The following is a 21,704-nucleotide window of genomic DNA, read 5'->3' as shown; positions in this document are numbered from 1 at the left end:
ACAATGAAAAAAAACCTAGGTCTGTTTCAAGTAAAAAGTGGAAAATTCTCAAACATCTAATTTCTCAAACATCTAACTCAAACATTTAATTTCAAACCAATTAAGCATGTATTTATTTGCCTGAGATGGATCTAAATGCATAAAGATCTGGGTATAATTGCTGAAAAGGTCTGACAAAGTGTTAAAGGAGTAGCTTCCTTTTTTTCTTATGGTTTACATACTGCTGATTTTGCCAGTGAAAATCAGCAGTAGTAGAACAGGAAGTGAACTGCAGTGGTTGTGGGACTTGATATAATGAAATTGTGGATAGGTTTCAACAGTACAATAGTCACTAATTAGCGTACAGCTATTGGCTTTCTTTTGCTGTTGTTCCCAACCTATCTAGGTAATGTTTTCTGAAGTACAGAAAATGACTTTTGTTCTTTTGCATCAATAGGTAAGTTTACATTGATGATTAACATGGTATAATGGGTCCTTTTAACAAGGCTGTTCTGCATTAGGAAGCAGTAGTAAGTTTATATATTTATCATGATTTGGCAAAAAATCCATAGCAACCTTTCAGCTACTATAATTCAAGTATCCTGGGAGAAAACTAGACTTGCGCCTCCTTTTAACTTTGATTTCATGATTTAGAAAACAGTTGATGACATATTTGATTCAGGCCGTGGAGATAAAGCCATATCAAGAGCAAGAAATTCTCCAGAGAGAGTGAGATTTAGTGGCTTAATGGCGTAGGATCATGAATTTCAATCACATGAGTTTTCCTCCACTATGAAGCCACACATTTTATTTATTTTTTGCTTCACTATTTCCCTCTATATATTCATGGATGAAGCAACTTACTGTAGCCACTGAGGCTTTATGTTTCGAATCTGGAATTTTTTCCCCCTTTTAAACGTAATTTGTAGTTATGCATCCTGTAAGTATAGTTCATAAATCATATAGCAACATACAATTAAGTTCTATCATGCTTTACTGCTTTTTTTTTTTTTTTTTTTTTTTTTTTTTTTTGCCTGTCCCGTTTGGCTCTTTTGCCCTCAGAATTGTTGTCTAAAGGCAAAGAAAGATGCCCAACGGATTTACTTTACCAAACTGACCATCCCAGCCTTGCCGTAATGGTCCATTTGATTCACCTTTTATTGTTTATTTTATTTTCACTTACTGAATACGGGACAGACTTGACTGGGGGAAAGAAGGGGAGAAAGAAAGAGGGAAAGAGAAACAGCTGAGAAGAGGGACGGGGGAGAAGGGCAAAAGACAAAAACCAACAGAACGGGCAGAGAAAAAAAAAAATGCATATATCAATCACCTGGATCACCAGGGCTTGAAGCAGGTGTGGAGGAGATCAAAACTCCAGACATCCAGAGGCCCCCAGAACACAAGAGACCAAGGAAGACCAACAGAGGGGCAGCTGCGCCACTGTCCCGGAAAGAGCTGAGGAGAGTCCCAGATGAGGGCTAAAGTAAATCACTTCAACATAAAGTTGTATCAGAAAAAGAGGTCAATAAATAAATTTCATTTATTTGTTGTTTCACTCACAAAAATGTAGGTCATGCAAGTGTAGTAAACAGTTGCATTACTGACTGTTCCTCCAGGTGTTGTTGTTGGTGGGTGATGCACTTATTCAGATCTTTGAAGTAATCAATGAATTTGTAGCTTGCCATGAGTTCTCTTTGTGCTATAATAGCAGTCCAAGATAAAAGTCACTGCGGCATCATGGCTCAGCTGCTTGTTGCTGGTATTGAAATTTTTATTGTCCCTTCCAGTATATTTCCTTCTGGCTGGTTAGTCTTTATGCTGCTGACTGTATTTACACTTGCAAAAAGCATAATATTTATTTTCCTTGAGTCTTTTCCAGTGTCTTGGGCAGTGTATTGAGGCTTTTTATTGTTTTTTTTATTTCATTTTAGAGACTGAAGCCTTCACATTGAAGTATTTAAACAACATAATAATGTGTTTCCCCCAGTAATGCGTCATTTGGGGAAGTTCTGACTTTAATTGTTCATCCATTCATTTATCCACTTTGCTTCAGCCTGAAAATGGTTGTAATAATGGCTCAGTATAAAAATGACTATGTTTTACTTTCTTACTTTGAGTACGTTTCACATTTCATTCCTGCTGTAATTTTTACTCGCCATCCACACACATCCATGCATGCGTGCTCTCATACATCTCTCCCTTTCTTGTTCATCCTCCTGTCCTTCCTAACCTGGTGGGATTTGCTCCTCTTGGATAGGCTCAGAACCAGATGGTGCTCAAAGGCTTAAAAGTTCTGACTGGCACCGTTTCTGATTTATGTTTATCTGTGAGCTGCCTCGCGTGCTGCTGAAAACATCCGGGCCAGTGGTTCATGTCTGTTTATGCATAGTGCAGTTGACCTTTGGGATTTCAGTCTTACAGTTTTCTGGGGACAATCTGCCCAATGAAGCAAGGCACTTGATGCTTCATAAAACCTTGACACCACAGGCGTACACGTGTGTGGGTTTAAGTGTGCATCCATGTACTTGAGACATGCTGAAAAAATAAATAAAAACACAAATTTATGTAATTATCAGGTCCATGGTGGGCTTAACTTCAGAAATCACGTACACTGTCTCACAGAGTCACACAACTGTGAAAAACGGCAAACCACTGAAAAGGGCAATTTAATATCATGGTCTGAAACTCTGAACAGTATCTTTCCTTATCAGCCTTGTCATGCAAACAGCAGTTGGTGTTCATACTGCATGTGCTTCTGAAGAGGTGAGCGATAAGGAAAGGGAGGAGGAGAACTTAAAAAAAAAAAAAAATGAGGATGTGACTGAGATACTAAAATGAATCTGTTGGTCTGCTCCAAAAGACAAACACCATGGCAACCACATGATAACACAAAAGAAGAAAAGATTGTCCAAGTCTCAATTCTTGAAATTGTTCCTGAGTTGATTGGTTCAAACATTCAAATGTGTTCTGCATTTACAACCTTGTGAATCCAAGTAAGGATTAATGCATGATGGGATTTTCTGTGAATGTTGTAGAAAAAAACACTTAAGTGTTTTATAAAACCTTTTTAGAAATACTGTTATGAAAATACACAAACTATCCAAATGACCATTATATTAACACCTATCTAAATAATCAGAATTTGTTCGTGACAAAATAGAAATGTCAAGGCTTTAATGTGACACTTCCACTATTTCCGGATCATGATCCCGGGTCATAAATCTGGCTGTAAAGGCTTTAAAGATATATCTAATTTAACAGCTAAAATAACCAAAGTGAGTCAGTCCAGCAATGGGTATTGTCGTGTATCAATTATTCACCACGCACTGTTTTTAATAAATTGAGAATAAACCACCAGGTGACACTGTTCTCTGTTTATAGATCTTTGACTTTGGAGTATGACTTGCAGGGTGTTTTGCCTCTAAAATGTTCCCTGAATAGAAAGGCAATGGCAGAGAAGCACAGTGACAAAGAGGGACAGAGTAACAAACAAGAAAAGTGCGTTTTTGTCTGGGCTTCTAATTGTCTCGTAACATGATTGATTCTGTTTAAGAAATATAACTCTTTACTAAGGACAATGCCAGCCAATTGACTGTAAAAATAAAGCCACGTTTGTATCTCTGAGAAAAGGTGTGTGTGTTTGTGTATATGTGTGTGTGCACTTTTGCCTGTGCTGCAGTTATCTAGATTTGATTTTGTCCTAGTTTGCTCAGGTCCGTAATTCTCGTGTATCAGCCATACTCAAAAACAATCAAAAGCAAAGCCCATCTCCTCTGATTGGAGGATGAAAATTAGTCAACTTTACGTGCCCTTCAGAAACATGACTCATTAAATTGGTGGACATGTAATCAGAAATGGATTTGTGTTTCAAAGGGATGCAGAGAATAGTGCGCGTGTTCAATGAATGGTACTGACGCACGAGGGAGTCACACCTTGTTCTTTGTGTACTTGTTGAGAAAACAAGCAAACATGTGACCGCTATCTAGAGAGGTTAGGCAGGATACAGAGTGCGTTATGTATGCTTTTTCATTTCAATGTAGGTTTAATTGTATTTTTTTACATCCAGAAATGACTGGGCGGAAAGGGTTTTTCCTTCGGGACTGTTTATCATCATATTATCTCAGGCCTCAGGTGCCTTACTCTTATACCCCCCCACCCACCCACCACCACCACCACCACCACCAGCCCAATCTATCCCATCAATGAAAAGCCTTTTCATTTTCCTCAGTTACCAACAGCTTCAAATATCAAACTATGGACGGTTGGAGGCGTTTTATCCTTTCTCTTGACTTTACTTACCAATTTTGCTATTATTCATTTTATCTTCTCTCAAAATAAACAAAATTACCTTGATCTCTCTCTCACACACTCACTCACACACACACACACACACACACACACACACACACACACACACACACACACACACACACACACACACACACTCTTTAGCTCCTCTGTGCCCTCATCATGGGCAACATTTTTCCCATTCCCCTTCCATTAGCAACTGAAGGTCATCTTAATGGGGCCACTGGCAGACCAGAGGAATTGCAATTTAAGACAAAGACAATTAGACATTGATAGGACAACCCACCCCCACCTCTGACACATCAAACCCACATGTCTATGTATGCACCCATACAAATCATTCAACTCCTCTCACAAATCCTTGGCTTCATTGTCATCATTCTCCCACTCTCAGTCATTCCATCTGCCATTCTCTCACTCAGTCACTCCATCTGTCCCTTTCAAGTCTCATTGACCATTTTGCTCATTAGCTTCTTACTCACAGTTGCCCACACGTGGAGAATGCCAGTGCTTACAGCTTCAGAAAATTGCTTATTTGCAGCTGGAGAAAACGGATTCAAATATATAAAGAGAAACAATGAAAACTGTGTACACAGATTCTACATTTAAAGCATTTGACTCTATATATCATGTGCTAAATGGTAAAAGAAATGTTTCAATGAAATTCATCACACTGTGTCTTAAATGGGTCTGCAACAAAAGCGCTTTGGCTGCTTTGCAGAGTTGTATATAAACATAACATATACAGAAATATGTATCTTTTGAGAGGGCAGCTGGATCACTGAAACAGGGCTTAGAAGGAAGGAGGGACTCAGCTATATATTTCATATATTTAAGCCATGGTTTTAAACCAAAGCCTATAAATATATAAATAATACAAAAAATATATTAAAATTTGTCCACCAACCCGTTGACCTCATCTATGCAAACAAGTGTCTTATAGAGCAGTTCATTAGCACAGTGACCTTAAATAAAGCTTAACATGCCAAAGCAAAAAAAAGTGGTGCTTAACACAGGGTGGAGAGAAGTGAACAGGATCAGAATCAGAATCAGAATGGGGTTTATTGCCAAATGTTGAGCAGGTTTACAACATTAGGAAATTGCTGCGGTGCTTCAGTGCAAACATAGTGTCATAAATAGCACTTAAATAGACATGGAAAAAAATAAAAGTAGGGATAAGAATTAAAAGTGCTACGTGGAAAGATATGTGCATGAGTGCAGGTGGTGATCAGTGCCAAACATGGAATGATGCAGTGACACAGCGTAGGGTCATGTGTTAGTGGCGGGTACAGTCATATGGTTATTGTTCATGTGTCCAACAGCAGAGGGGAAGAAACTGTTCTTATGGCGAGAGGTTCTGGTGCGAATGGACCGGAGCCTCCTGCCTGAGGGGAGCAGGTCAAACAGACTGTGTCCAGGGTGAGAAGGGTCAGCTGAGATCCGAGCTGCACGCCGCAATGTCCTGGAGGTGTACAGGTCCTGCAAAGATGGGAGTCTGCAGCCAATCACCTTCTCAGCAGAGCGCACAACACGCTGCAGTCTCTGTTTGTCCCTGATAGTGGCTCCAGCGTACCACACGGTGATGGAGGAGGTGAGGATGGACTCGATGATTGCAGTGTAGAACTGCATCATCGTCCGTGTTGGCAGGTTGAATTTCTTCAGCTGCCTCAGGAAGTACATCCTCTGCTGGGCTTTCTTGATGACGGAGGTGATGCTCCCACTTCAGGTCCTGGGTGATGGTGGTACCCAGGAAGCGGAATGAGTCCACAGAGGTGATGGGGGTGTCAGTCAGGATGATGGGGGGGAGTGGGGCTGTGTGCTTCCTGAAGTCCACAATAATCTCCACTGTCTTCTGGGCATTCAGCACCAGGTTGTTGTGGCTGCACCAGGACACCAGACGTTCAACCTCCCTCCTGTAGGCAGACTCGTCCCCGTCCGAGATGAGTCCAATAACGGTGGTGTCATCTGCAAACTTGATTAGCTTGACAGACTGGTGGGTGGAGGTGCAGCAGTTGGTGTACAGGGAGAAGAGCAGAGGAGAAAGAACACAGCCCTGAGGGGAGCCGGTGCTGATGGTCCGGGAGTCCGAGACATTCTTTCCCAGCCTCACATGCTGCTTCCTGTCCGTCAGGAAGTCAGTGATCCACCGGCAGATGGGATCAGGCACATTCATCTGGGAAAGCTTGTCTCGGAGATGGTCTGGAAGGATGGTGTTGAAGGCAGAGCTGAAGTCCACAAACAGGATCCTGGCGTAGGTTCCTGGGGAGTCCAGATGCTGCAGGATGAAGTGTAGGGCCATGTTGATGGCGTCGTCTACAGACCTGTTGGCTCTATATGCAAACTGCAGGGGGTCCAGGAGGGGGGCCGTGAGGGTCCTGAGATGGGAGAGAACTAGGCGCTCAAAAGACTTCATGACCACAGATGTCAGAGCCACGGGTCTGTAGTCATTTAGTCCAGTGATCCTAGGTTTCTTGGGGACAGGGATTATGGTGCAGGACTTGAAGCAGGCAGGCACATGACATGCCTGCAGTGAGGAGTTGAAAATGCCAGAAAACACTGGGGCCAGCTCGTTTGCACAGTGTCTGAGGGTGGCAGGAGACACACCGTCTGGGCCGGGAGCTTTCCGAGCATTCAGACTCTTAAACTGCTTCCTCACATCTGCTTCATGAATATGAAGAGTTGTGGTGGGAGGAGGTGGTGTGAAATCCTCTTTTGTGTGGGGTGAGGAGGGGGGTGTTGTAGGTGAACGGTTTGAAGGTGGTGATGGCTCTATGGAGGGGGGAGAGGTGGGGGAATTAGTGTCCAAAGTGTCTCTATTGTTGGGGCCGTTGGAGGTGTGAAGGCTGCCTGATGGCTCGTCAAAACGGCAGTAGAAGTCGTTAAGGGTATTGGCTAAGAGCAAGTCATCAGTGGAGTGGGGGGTTTTAGGCTTGTAGTTTGTGATATTCCTAAAACCTTTCCACACAGAGGCCGAGTCATTCTCTGAGATCTGCTGCTGCATCTTCTCAGAGTGCTGATGTTTAGCGATGTCCACTTCTTTAGTGAACCTGTGATGACTTCTGTCCGACCATGGTTACAAACATTATTATATTTCGGTTACTTTAGCTAGGTTAAATTTACTTTAGTCTTGTGGTAACCTAGTTGAAGAAGATGGAGTAGGTTTATAGCAGTGTTTCCCAGCCTTTTTGAGCCATGGCACATATTTCACATTAGAAGAATCACACGGCACACCACCAAACAAAAATGTCACAAAAAGCACCAGGTATAGCGGAATTGTCTCGGTTTGTCCCCAGCAGTGTTGGCCAAGTTACTTGAAAAAAGTAATCAGTAACTAATTACTGATTACTTCCCCCAAAAAGTAATCCTGTTACTTTACTGATTACTTATTTTACTTACTACTTATTATGCATCACTTATTATGCATCAAACAAACATTAAATTATATGCAACATTCACTCACCGGAAGAAATTTGTTTAACATTTAAACCTATTTTCTGCACATTCCTGCACATAAAATAAAATATTTTTTTGTGTTTACACTCAGTCTTTCAAATAAATACAAGTGAAACACAGCAGAAAATAAATAAAATCAAAGACTAGCGGTCCTGTTGCTCTATTTTCACCTGTATAGCGGGAGTGGGGTAGGTGGAGGTTTGCCCTGGTGCAGGTGTGCCGCAGCAGTCAGTGGAAAAATACGCGAGTGTCTCCGTGAATTTCACATTCTGTGGTAGCGCACTCGGTACTTGCTTGGAAGTTAAGGGTTTTTTTCGCTGTAAAAAGAAGTTTTCTTCCCACGCAGTGAACAGCGGACGCTAATGTTTTTGTCACTTTTTACGGAATCAAACTCAAAGTAAGGTCAGTACTTCCACGCTTTAAATGCTGCACGCTCATACTCTCTCCCACACTCGATATATTATCAATTCTTGATCTGGACACAGCTATTGCCACAAATGTCGCACTCGTTTACATCATTGTCATGAGACACTCACAAAAGAATCACAGTTTTAGTAACGCAGTAACGCAGCATGCTTACGGAAAAGTAACGGTAATGTAATTATCTTTTTTGTAATAGTAATCACTTACTTTACTCGTTACTTGAAAAAAGTAATCGGATTACAGTAACGCGTTACTGCCCATCTCTGGTCCCCAGTATACTTTTTTTGCTTTCTTCTGACCACTACTCATGCTAGGGCCTTCATCTGGGTCGGAAATTTCTCCAGGACCACGTCAGATTGAATGCTTTTTCTTTTCAAATATTTATCTATTGCTATTAAGTGCTGCCTCTTCTCACAGCATGACTATTATGTAATTTCTTCTGTCTTCTTCTGTTTTACTGGCAGTTGGTAACCCATTTAATTAGAGCAGGTAGTTGTACTGCCCTCTAGTAGAAGAGAATATAATTGTTCTGCCCATTATGCCGGTCGCTTAGAGCACCAATCAGGTGGAACCAGATAATCTTCCACGGCACACCTGATCATTTCTCGCAGCACATAGTGGTTGGGAAACACTGGCTTATAGCATAAGCTGAAATAACAGTGTCCATTCCCAAATGCTGCATTTGCTTTCTATGGTACTGATCACAAACTAGAAGGATGTTATTGATATGATTATTGCCATATGATTTTATTTTTGCACTTTCAGTATGTGTGAGAGAAAGAGACCGACAGAGAGTGAGAGAATGTGAGATAGTGTGTTTGCTCAGGTACAATGTGGTGGCAAGAATCTAAAAAAATGCCTGCCCAGGGGCCTATCATAGAGATGACATACATGGCAGTCAGGGCTGCTAACCCACACATTTTATTTTAACAACTCTATTGTGAAATTAATTTGACGGAAAGTGAGTGTAAAGAAATCATGATTCGTATTACAAGGAAAACTTTCAGGAGGACATATAGTCAAAGATATCATAGCAGGATTGATTTGGTTCGTTAAATATTTTGCTTAAGATACACTGAAATGCCAGTTAAGTGTACTTGCCTGGTCTGTAAGGATAAGTAGCACTACAAGTAGGAATAGTCACAGTAAGGATTTAAATATATCGCTTCCTCGAACTCATTTATGATAGCTACTGCATACTACAGTTATAATACAATCTTCATGCCAGACAAACTTTAAGATAATAATAGTGATGATACTAATGATAATCACAATTCGTAAGTCTCTTTCAGATGTGAAAGATGGAAATGACTACACCTAAATAGATCATTTAGTCAGCAAGAGAATTCATTCTTATCCAAAACAATTGCTATTGCAGGGCTCATTTAACGCAATTTTGACAGCGTCTTTTTTATGTTTTGTTTTGTTTTTTGATGGAAAATCTACCGTACATACCATAATGATAAAATGGAAGCAATGGGGAAGGGAAGATAAATGCTGAGATATCTAAATAGATTATACCTTCTGTCTTCTATCTAGCCAGTAAGATAAATCCCCCTAGGGTATGACTCATCTCAGGAAGTCAAAGCAGTGGAATCTAGTGTTTTCCGGTAATGCGTACAACACCAAGTCGCGACTGCTTTAATTTGGAGGGCTGTCGTGTTGAGTCAAAGGAGGCTAGGAAGCACTCTTAGATTTTGTACATGTTTGCACGTGTATGTGTGTGTGTGTGTGTGTGTGTGTGCGCGCATGGCTGGTTGCATGGGTACACCTAACACAATCCCAGTTGATGAATAGTTTAGCTGAGTTTCATTCCATCTCATTAAAGGCGTTACATGTCTCTGTGGTTCTGGCTTCTTTCTAATCTCATTAAAGCTGTCAAAAAAAGAAAACCATCAGTGAGGAACCAGCAGGCCGAGATAAAGTTGCTGTCATAGCCCTTTATTGGATAAAAAGGGTGACGGTGTTTGGTCAAGTTAAATTATACGTCCCTGTGTGTGTGTGTGTGTGTGTATGTGTACGTTAGTGAGTGAGTGACAGAGATAAAGTGAGAGAGACAGACACAGAGACAGTGAAGAACATTTGTCTCTACACAACAATTTGCATAGGCTAGACTTACATCACAGATTGCCAGGAATGATAAATTGAATGGACAGGGAACAGTCTCACCATCATCAGACTATCACTTTCTCCTTCTCTCCATTAAGATATTACCTAGATGTGGCTTATTAAAGTAATTTAGATAGAACTTTCTTGATATCATGGGTAATGAAACAAGGTCTAAAAGGATTATGTCTGGGGTTTTTTTTTTCGAAATAAACAGGATAGCTCATATGCTATCCTGTTTGACTCCAGAATGATGATAGGGTTATATTCAATAATAATGGTAATAATAATAATAGGTAAAAGTAATATCATACAGTACAGTGTGATTTCATGTGTTAAGCAACATAATAACTATCTTCACCACTAGGACATACATGAAAAACCCCTACACACTAGTTATGCATTTAAAATCTGTAAAGCTGGGCACAAAGGCACAAATGAATGCATGCCTATGCAGCATTATACTCCTTTATGGTTTAACTAATTCATGCATATAATAATTAAAGGCAAAAACAGTAATAAACTTGGCATCTTTGTTAAGTCTGTAATCTTATAAAATCAACATTATACACAATGAAAACCAATATGGCAACAAAATATTTACAACAACCTGCTATTACCGGAGCCAAGCATGGCATGTAATTATAACTGTCAAATCATTAAAATCACTTTTCCGATTTCTTTTCTTCTTCAGAGAACATGCTAGGAAAACAGAATTATGCTGTGATTGCCTTGTAGTCCAGGCTAATGATTCACTCTCAAACAAATGAGTGATGAGTAAGCGATGAGTGACATTTTTTTTTGCACACACACAAACACACACACTGGTTTTGACTATCTTAACTACTATTCCACGTGTGTGTCAATTTTCCTGCCAGAAGACAAGTCCACTTGACATTAATACATGTCAGTAAGTGAATGAGTCTCCACCAGTCCTGAGTTGAAACAGGTGCACCAGCTGGCAAAGCTTGAGAGAAGCAAGTCCCATCTCTACTTCCAGCTGGTCCTCCAAACATACTCACCCATTCCATAAACAAATGTCCTCACAGCTTGCATCTCCACCACTTCCTTCTTCTAACATTTTCCTTTAAAGCATTCCCTCTCATGTCTAACCTCTTTAATAATCCATGACTTCTTCACTTGCTAGATACATTTCCCTGTCTTTTTTATGCTTTTATTTTCTAGGTAGCGTTGTGATGGAAATACTAATTTTGCTCCAAGGGTACTTAACTCAGCACTAAACTCTGCTTAAGTGTTTCTTTCAAGTGTAGCTGTGGTGGCATGAAAGAGCAGTGCATGTGTCTCAAACTCACTTACATACAGTATGCTGTTTAGGTTAGGTCAGAACAGTCAACAACAACTCCCGTACAGTTGCTTATTTGCATTAAGTATGTAAGTGTAAAGGAATGTAGTGATGCAAGTGCACACTAAACCACTAATACCTCCTCAAGTACCAGTAACTCAGTAAATGAAAGGTTGACAATGAAGTGCAATGGCAGAGAATGTGAAGAGAGGAGGAGGTCCCAAATGCAGACATTTACAAGCGAGTGAAGTTGAACAGGAAGCAAGCTGTTTATCGAAGGCTGGAACAAATAACTACAAATAAAAGGCAAAATGAGAGACTGAGACTTGACTAACTAAACCGGGCAAACTGAAGCTAAGCTAAAACACAAGGAAACCAGAACATAAGACATGAACGAGGGAACTGGACCATGATGCAAGAAACACAGAGAGCCAATCAAAGGACAGAGGAAAACAGTCACAATATAATCAGAAGAGGGGAATTAGGGAAACTGGAAACACACAGGGAACAACTGGAAGGAGTTGACCTAACGACACAGAGGAAGCAAAACTAAACACACTAAACACAGGACGCGACACTGTCAAAGTAAAACAGGAAACACTAAGATGCAGACAGGGGAGACACGGAATGATATCATGAGGGGAATATGTAAACCAGAAAGGGAGACAAGACAGAGGGAAACACGGCTGTAATTTAAGAGACAAACACAGAGGACATGACAGACTCACGCAGGAAACAGGGAATGACACATTGACAAGAAAACACAGATCATAAGACTAACTAAACTTAGAACCTAACCAAGACTAAACTCCATACCAACTGTAAACAATAGAACTTAAACATTTCCCCAAACAGCATAAAGGAGTCAAAAATACGAAAGACATTCAAAATGCTGCATCAACAATCCAGCACCCTGACAGGTTCAGAGCAGCAACGTACAGCGCCACGAAAAAGTTTTAACTTTTTTCTGATTTCTCAGCTTTTTTTTAAGATCAGCAAACAAATTTAAATTTTAGATAGCCTGCTTAAATACAAAATTCAGTTTTATATCATTATCTCATTTATTAAGGGAAAAGAGCTATCCAAACCTCTTTGGCTTTACCACCCTTGCCATCATGTACTGCCATCAAACTTTTGTTATAACTGTAATGAATAATTTATGCTTTATTGTGGAGGAATGTTATTTACTTATTTGTTTAAGGTTATACCAAAGCATTTTGGACACAGACTTTGACTAGGCAACTCTACAATTGTCATTTTGTTTTTCTTGAACAATTCAGACAATGACTTGCCTGTGTGTTTCAGATCAAAGTTGAAATTGTTAAACAATCTTACTGCCTGTAACAAGGTCAAATACCATGGATATCGTATTGCAGATCAAATGTAAGACAATGGTGACATTTATAGCCAGTGTAGGATAACATATTTACAACTGAGTATCCTCTTATATAAATTAGTTTTCAGGCTGAGCACTTTGAGAACGAGACAGATAAAAGGTTTAGGACCACAAGTTATCGGTTCATTGTGGAAACACTGGTGTTGTTATGTCTTTGTGGGAAGGTGATTTTGGTGTAGCTTTTATTTGATTTTTTTGTTGTGTTTTTTTTTTTTTTGTTATGTGATTTGTTTAATTTTTGTTTTAAATTGTGGACTTTAAGTCTGGAATAAATAAAGATTATTGCTGAATCATGAACACAAACCTTAATGGAGACAAGTAAGCCTTGCAGTTTTTTAGATGATCTAGGTTTTTTATGGCCTTCTGAATAAGCTCTCAATCACTCTTGGTTCACCAGGTTCACCATACTTCCAGGTATCTTTTTTCCAACTGTGGATAATGGCGCTCATCTCATCCAAAAGCCTTAGAAATTGTATTATGGCCCTTTCCAGACTGATAGATGTCTTGTTTCTCACCTGTTTCCTTAGATCATGTTTCATGTTTCTCTTTAGATTAGAGAATTATGTACTGGTTTTTGAGGTATTTCAGCCTAATTCACTTTGTAAGACAGGCTCTATCAAGTGATGGAATCAATTTTTCACATAAGGCAAGGTAGGTTTGGAAAGCTTCCCCCCTTAATGGATGAAATCATCAAGAAAAAAAAGTATTTTCTGTTTACTCAGGTTATCTTTGTCTAATATTATACTTGTGATGATTTGAAGCATTTAAATGTGACAAATATGCAAATCAGGAAAGGGGGTTACATTTTCATGGGACTGATAGTGAGTTGTTATTGGCATTCACCATCTGAAAGCAAATTTATTGTTTGGCTAGGGAGTGTTATTGATTACAGCCTCTTGGTAAAATGAACTAGTGTCATGACAACTGGGAAAGAAGTAATTAAATGATATTTAGGGACCACAGACGAGCAGTTTAAATGTGTCCTAATGTTTTGTTTTGTTCTGTTTTTTCAAAATAAAGCACATTGTTAAAATAACACATTTTTTTGTATGTATGTATTTAATAATTACAAAATATAACTTACTGTACACAAATATATGTTTGCGTACACTTGCCTAATGTCATATATCAGTATTCTCAGTATCAGTATTCTCAGTGGATGCGTTAGATCAGTTTTGTTTTTTGTTTTTTTAAATTGGTGTTAATAAATACAGCATTGATCCTTGTTTCACTTCAATCACTATACTCAGTCTGGTGGAAATAAAAGATGAAATTTTAGACACTGTTTACTATTTTTAGAATGCCCAAGATTCCACAGTATAGCATATTATTATGGTGGTTTATATTATTGAAAACATCCCAATGCACCACAGCAGTTTGTTAGAGTGTGCCTACTTCTAAGTAATGTAGCAAACATTTCCCTATTGGAAAAGGCTAACAATCCAATTACTAAAAGGCAAAACCTCACTAATTAATCATAGTAACATGTTTGGGTTTCTGTAAGAGATTGATGAATTTCCCATCACATGTACCTTAATTAAACCATGCCTAGGACATGTTTCCCACCCTCTTTTTTTCCTTGAGGTTGCATTGTCTATTGGATACTCTTTCAACACTCAGCATAAAATAGTGGGTTACATGTTATAATTACTTTCCAGACTAGCTTTTTACTTATTGGCTAATTTGTCCCCCGATGATGAATTCAAGCCTTGCCAGTCCATGGTCCTTTGAAATATGCATACATAAAAATAAGTAGATTTATGTTATGGAACAATGTAAACACTTCACGTTTTTGCTGTATAAGCGCCAAAGAAAATAGATGAATGTTTTTTATTTTTTTTATTTTGCTGTACTAACTAGTAATTTATCATCACCCTCTCTTCAGCAAGATGGTTAAATCAAAATTAAAAAAACAAAAGGGCTACAAAGTCACACCAAGACATTCCGTCTTTAAATATAGTCCATAAAAACATGGCTTTAACAGCAGTACAATTGTTTATCAACAATGTGATTATCTCTCAAGAGAACAGTTGTAAAATTTCATCTCAAATTGGATTTCTCAACTACAAGAAATCCTATAAGACATGCCAATGAAGAGGAAGGACTGCAGGGCAAGTCTCATTAGGGCTAGAATATTTTAAATTCACCTTCTTTTGAGATGCAAGGACAACAACAGTGACTTTAATTTGTTTCAGATTACTTTGGTGACCTCTGTGACTCTACAAATAATTAAGGTTGCTATGTATCTTATTTTCAGTCTTTTATTTGACTGAAAGGACTACGTCGGTTTTTTGGAATTGATGCTCCGTGGCCATCCAATGATCAGTTGGAGAAGTTTACACAATTAAACTGTGGGGTGCTACATCTCCTTTTTGTTTCATCAAGGCTTCTGGCAATTACACCAAAAAAAAAAAGGCCTGAGGTTATTTAAATCTAAAGCCATTTCCTTCTCATTTATGTTGAGAAAGAGTCACACAAAGTCCCATGAGGTAAGTGGTTTCTTCACATTATAAATAATTCATTTCAATGTTATTTTTTTAGAGGTTTTTGCTCATCTACTGGGAATAACATTACATCTAACTGTTGTAAAAGTCTCAACAGTAAAGAGATTTGTTTCATGCTGAGGAACCAAAGAGCCAAAAGCAGGAATTTGTCAATTACTTCACAAACGTTATGACATCTTGTGCTTTTCTTTCAAAGTCAGTTCTTGAGAGGGTGAGAATAATAGCATCATGTAACTCTGAAAAAGCATTAAATGAACGTTATATGAATGAAATGGATTGATACAATATAAAGGTGTGATGTCAAGCACGTTATTTTATTATCTGCTATTAACTGGAGTTAATAAGCTCTTATTAATAGTTATTTTTTTAAAATAAAAAAGCCTATTTTCATTGCTAAAACATCAACATCAAAGCATCATTCTTTTGTATAAAAATATTGGAAGCTGGCAGTGCTACCCGTCAGGCTCCTAGTAGATGCACCTATGATATTCGTACAGGTCACCAGGATTTGAACTCAACCCAGAGTTTTAGTAGATGCATCTATTGTATTAACTTGAAAGTCTTATGTCGACTCATTTATTGTATTCACTTACACAACTCAATTGTCCACGCTTCCCGCCCGGCCAATGGGGTAACGACAATACCCCATCGACATTTTACAGCTTTGGAGTAAAACTGATATGGTACAATAAACAACAGATACTTACAGGAAGCACAGAAGTGAATAAGGCTGATATTGCTTACATACTAGTCAATCTGGGATGTATGTTGACAGATTCCATTAAAAACCAAAAATCCCTTAAGTAGTTCTCTACCTCGGCCCTCTGAGAACTGCAGCAATGTCCCTTTTGCATTTTAAATCCTACTAGAAATGCACAGCGCTTTAGAAATTTTTCAGTAATGCTAACACATCAATGTGGGCTCTGATTCAATTTTCTGACAATCCACACAAGGGGTTTACTCCATGTAAGACTCCTTGTTGAAAGACTTTCTCCCGACATCTCGTTTCAGATTCCCATGACACCCCAAGGAACAAATAGAATATTGCCAACACAGTGTTACAATTCAAGCAAGACGCTAAAATTGGAGAATGAGTCAAGGAGAGAGGGATTGGTTTTTTTTGTTGTTGTTGTTTTTTCATTATTCCTTATGTTTTGGGACACATGAAATAATTCACGGTAGTTCTTCAATTTCGTTTATTGTTTATCCATCTGCATTTGTCACAGCACATGCTTTGTAAGCTTCTCTTGAAAATGTTAAGCTGTTATTGTGAATAAAGTAACAGCAGTCCTGTTACAGAAATCAAAGCTTTGAGTATTGATAGTTTACAGCTCCTGCTGCTGTACTGTTTCATAACATTTAAACAGAGAATACACAAAAAACAATACACTGATCTTTAAATATTAGAATATAGACAGATTTGATTTCATTTACTTTACTTACTTGCAAAGTACTACGAAACCATTGCTGGAATCATTGCTGTGAGAGCCTGATTTTGCCCTTTTGTTTCCTCTGAACAGAGCTTCACTGACAACTTTGTGTTTTAGTGTTTACTGTTTAACATATTTCTTGCAGGGCCTTTGAGGTATTAACGTATGAAATTAGCTCCCTACCAAGTTGAAATCATCAGTATATTTTAATGTTTTTTCCTTTTGCAAAAAGAAAAACTTGTCAACATTGTTCAATTTCAGATGGTACCTTTTCATTGTCTTCCTCTTTGCATTTTGCTTATTGGAGTGTTTGCATTTTATAGCTTATTCACTGTGTGTACCTATCCAATGAATTCAGATGGAAATATGCTAGTGGCTAAATTTGCTTTTATGAGAACGGGCTTCATTCATTTGTATTCACCCATTAACTAGAAAATACATGTGCATGAAAATACCACTGGGTTCATGAATTACCGTATTTTATTCTTACTATTGTGCATGTGTCAGTCAGAATCAATCTAACCCAACAGACCTGTACAATCTGTATACTATCTGCATACTGCCAGACCCCCATATCTCTATGTAAGGTGAAGCTGAGAAAGCATTTGTGTTGTAAGAGAGGATCCTGCATTGCTGAGGCAAAAAAGCAGGAGAAAGTCCAACTGAAGAAACTGAAACAATATTGTCTGAAGAGCACTGAATGAGGACCAGAGATCGTTTGAAACCGAAACTGAAAATTATTGAAAATTGACACTTCCAAAGTAAAAACTGGTGTTTTTTTTTTAATTTACCCCTTATTTATACAGGTAGTCCCATTGAGACCCAATGTCTCATTTGCAAGAGAAACCTGTTCCAGACAAAAATATTAAAATGTCATATTAAAATTAAATAATTATTAATTTAAAAACAAAAAAACAAAACAAAACAAAAACTAATGTACATAGTCATATTAAAAACAAAAACAACTTCCCAGAGACGATTTCACAAAAACATTTGTATGTATTTTGAAGTCTGCAAGTGAAATCAATTGAGAAAGCTTCAAATCCTTTTGCAACATGTTCCATGAAGATGGGGCAGAAAAGGAGAATGCCTTATTCCAATCTCTGCATGAACTGATGGAGTGATGAATGTAGGTGTTTGTGGACAATGACGCTTAAGTGTTTACCAAGAAGCTCTAGAATTTACAGTTCTTAAAACAGCCTCTTATTTTGCATGCTTTTTGTATTGTGTTGCAACTTACCCCTTGTTGTGCCCTTTAGTCTCCAACTCTTTAGTTTACCTCAAATGTCTTTTGTGAAGTAGACATTTTTGAGGTTTTAGTTTTAAAACCTTTTGTGTACATTGGGACCAAATGGGCCTCATCACAGTTTACATTTAGTTAATTTCTCTTCACAGCACCTATTTCATGGTGGAAAACCTGAGATGTATGTAGACATATATCTCATATAGACTTTCTTTTTTTTAAAACAAACAAAATAATAACGTAAATATGCAAAGAAAATTATGTTTTATGGAATCTGTGGCTTCATAACCAGGGAAAAAGGACTGTTTTCTATTTGCAAAAAAATATGAGTTATAATCATATCTTTGGTCTCTGTTCTTTTGCAGCCCTAATTTCTTCCCCTGTGTTTTTCTATAACGCTGCAAATAGAGATAGCCTTATTAAATCAACTCTGGTGTGTTGCCATTTGTTAGCACATCAATTAACACAACAGGCCAGTGTCAGCACCCTACATCTACTGTTCAAAATTGATTTGGGGATTGTAATATTGACACAGGAGCAGAAAGCTTGATTGAAGATACAGGGGAAAAAAAAACTCCCAGCAAAATTCATTAACACACTCCTTGTTAGCTTGTAAACAATAAACAAAACTAGTTGTGTGTTATTCGTTATAAGCTCTTGAGAAACATAATATTACCATAGTTTAATTAATAAACTAATTTATTTGACTTCGATGCAGGTACAAACCTATGTGAACTTTGCAACCTCTCCAGCTGAGGCCCTTTTCTCCATATAGATGTGCAATAACCAATAATGCTTGGTTATTGCTTGCAGACATGCTGAGAATCAGCAAAGAAGCAATGCCAACATGAGACTGCTGCCAATAATGAGCTAAGAGCAGGTACTCACCAGGCACCGTCTGTGCTGTGGTGCCATTTCAGCATTGGCCAGTTTAAATGGCCACACATCTACTAACCAAATGGCCTTCAGGAGGAGCCAAGAGGGGCTGGCTAACTGAGCAAGTGAATGACTCATCGTGCACAGCCACATGGTTTCAGTAAAACAACACACAAAAATAAGGCTAGATGCTTTAGATGAAGCACATTAGAATTCACATACAATATCACATGCATCCAGACTCCTAGAACAGATACAACTTAACAATACTGAAGCTTGGTAACTGTATGAAAACTATGGTGTAAGAATTGGCAACATAATTTTACAGTTTGGGGTCATCAGTAAAGGTTATGCTTTATTTTGAAATTGTTCAATTTTCCTACCTCTAATATCTATGATTTATATGCAACACTTCAATTAATTACTTTTAAACTTCTATTTAGCAACAAAATGGGAAATTTTTAGAATTAATAAGGGGTATGTTATATCAGCTGTTAGAAATCCATCCAGCCATTCTCTTCCCAGCTACTATAGGGTGAGAGGCAGGGTACACTCTGGACAGGTAATTCAATTCCCCTTCTTTGCAAGCCAGTGTGGCAGAGAGCACATTAATGTTGGTGGTCTATTGAGTACACATTATTCTTCAAATAAAAGAAAAACTGTGGTCTTATATTTTTATTACTTATTCATGGGTCCACAATTATGCTAACAAGTAGCATAGCTTCCAAATAATATTCTGCATGAAGTTCAAAAATCAAAATGCACTCAACTGCTCAATGTAGGCACTGAATGGGTCTGTTGAGAATAACTAAAACAGTCCAGTGCATTTTAATGCTAAGAAGATATTTAATCCCTTGTGCAAGGACATATAGTACAAGTAACCCTATGGTAGCAGGGTAACATGTTTTTGAAACCAAAACCTATATAATCCCTTAAATTCCTAATGTTAGCCACCTTGTTCAGGTCTTTGTTTATTTGTTTAGGTTTTTTTCACTAAGAAAACTGAGAGCTAAATTCTTTAATTTAAGTGTTAAAATGTTTAAACTTTGTGTTGCGACTGCTGTTGTAATGTTGTGTTATATGCAAATCTCAGTGTGTAGGTGCCTTTCCGTGATTGGTGGCTCCAGAGGGCGGCTCATACGGATTGGCTAGCTACCTGTAGACAGCTTATATGATGACACCGCCATGGACGGCCAGTCATTTATCCTCGGCTCATTCCAACCAGCAGGCCTTTTGTTACTTGCCCAGCGCTGTTCACTTAAGTAGGGGTGGACTGCCTTTTTGTTGATTGTAGTTTTCTCATGTTTTTTCTTAGTTAGGGAGGCACGTTGCTGTCATTTGGTCTGTTTCTTTTGAGAAGGTAAATTTGTTAAATCCTCGAGATTGGCTCCTTTTGTTTGTTGTTTTGACGTCAGCTCCTACTTTTTATTACAATAAAACTATGATGGAAGAGAGAGTGAAGCAGGGTAATGTAGTTCATTGCAAATTAAAATGACACATCAGTCAGTTTTAATTTCTCTATATGTCCTACTCTAGTTCTTATTTGTTGTTTTCAGTTACATTTTTGTCCTTCACTTTTTCTGACTTTTATTCTATATTTATCCCTTTTCTCCCATTATATAAATTAAGGTCATTGATGCAAACATGGATTATATGCAGCCCATCCTAATGCAACTGATACTGGGATTTATCTTGTAACACAAGTTGGGTGGACAAATTGTTTATTCAGTGTTATGCAATTAATCTGTTTTGCCATTTAGAATTTCTTTATTGTTAAAGATAAAATGGGTAATCTCTATGTATTTGCATATGGATTAGTAGAATGGTGCCAAAATCCTTATGGAAATACACTTGGACATTTTTCAGTTCTTAAGAAAACATGAGTACTATTTTTTCAATTTCTCACCATCATATTAGTATAAATTCTGAGCTTATTCAGTACTTCGTTTATTGGAATAGATTTTTTTGGCTTCAGAAATTTTTCATAGACATAGCCAATAAAAATGAATGCAACACATGAAACTGGAAATTATATTGAAAATAATTTGCCCATGAAAGCAATATACTTTATGTATTATGCTTTCACGTTCTTAATCCCTGCTAATGTAAAGAGATTGCGGGTCTGTTCTCCCACGCAACCATTTCTGTTCCATAGCTTTTTTTATTCCTCTGGATCTTTCCACAGTGAAATTAATTAAAGACACACGGAATAACGTATTGAAATAATATTCCTGGCAGAGAAAAGTGATTTTATAAATACAATTGCCGGTCCTTTTAATAGCATCAAGTGCTTTGGAAGATTAGGGACAAACAAGGATTCATGCATTGTGTCTTCATTTACAGATTATCCTATTCAAGTGGATTTGTTCATTAAACTCGCTAACCACAAGGAATCAAAAACATTTTTGTTCAAGGGTGGCACAGAGAAACTTCTGTCTGAATTTCTTTTAAAATTTAAATAATGTTGCTAAACTGGCCTTATTTAATGCTACTAATGTTGTGTAACAGAAAGGATGTTAGTGCTTTTAAGTGGAAGTGGAGCTATTTCAGATATATTCAGCCATGTAATTTAGGGCTAATGTAGCTAATGTACCATTTTCTTGGCACTGACAGACAGTCCAGTCTTCCTTCACTCGTCTTTCCTATCCACATGGGCAAATTAACACATAATTGTACAACATTT

Source organism: Diplotaxodon limnothrissa, linkage group LG10 (genome assembly GCF_057381915.1).
Source record: "Diplotaxodon limnothrissa isolate DT_005_m linkage group LG10, D_limnothrissa_male_GT1.1, whole genome shotgun sequence".
Taxonomy (NCBI): Eukaryota; Metazoa; Chordata; class Actinopteri; order Cichliformes; family Cichlidae; genus Diplotaxodon; species Diplotaxodon limnothrissa.
The sequence above is the reverse complement of the archived record's forward strand: the minus strand, read 5'-3'. Positions refer to the sequence as shown.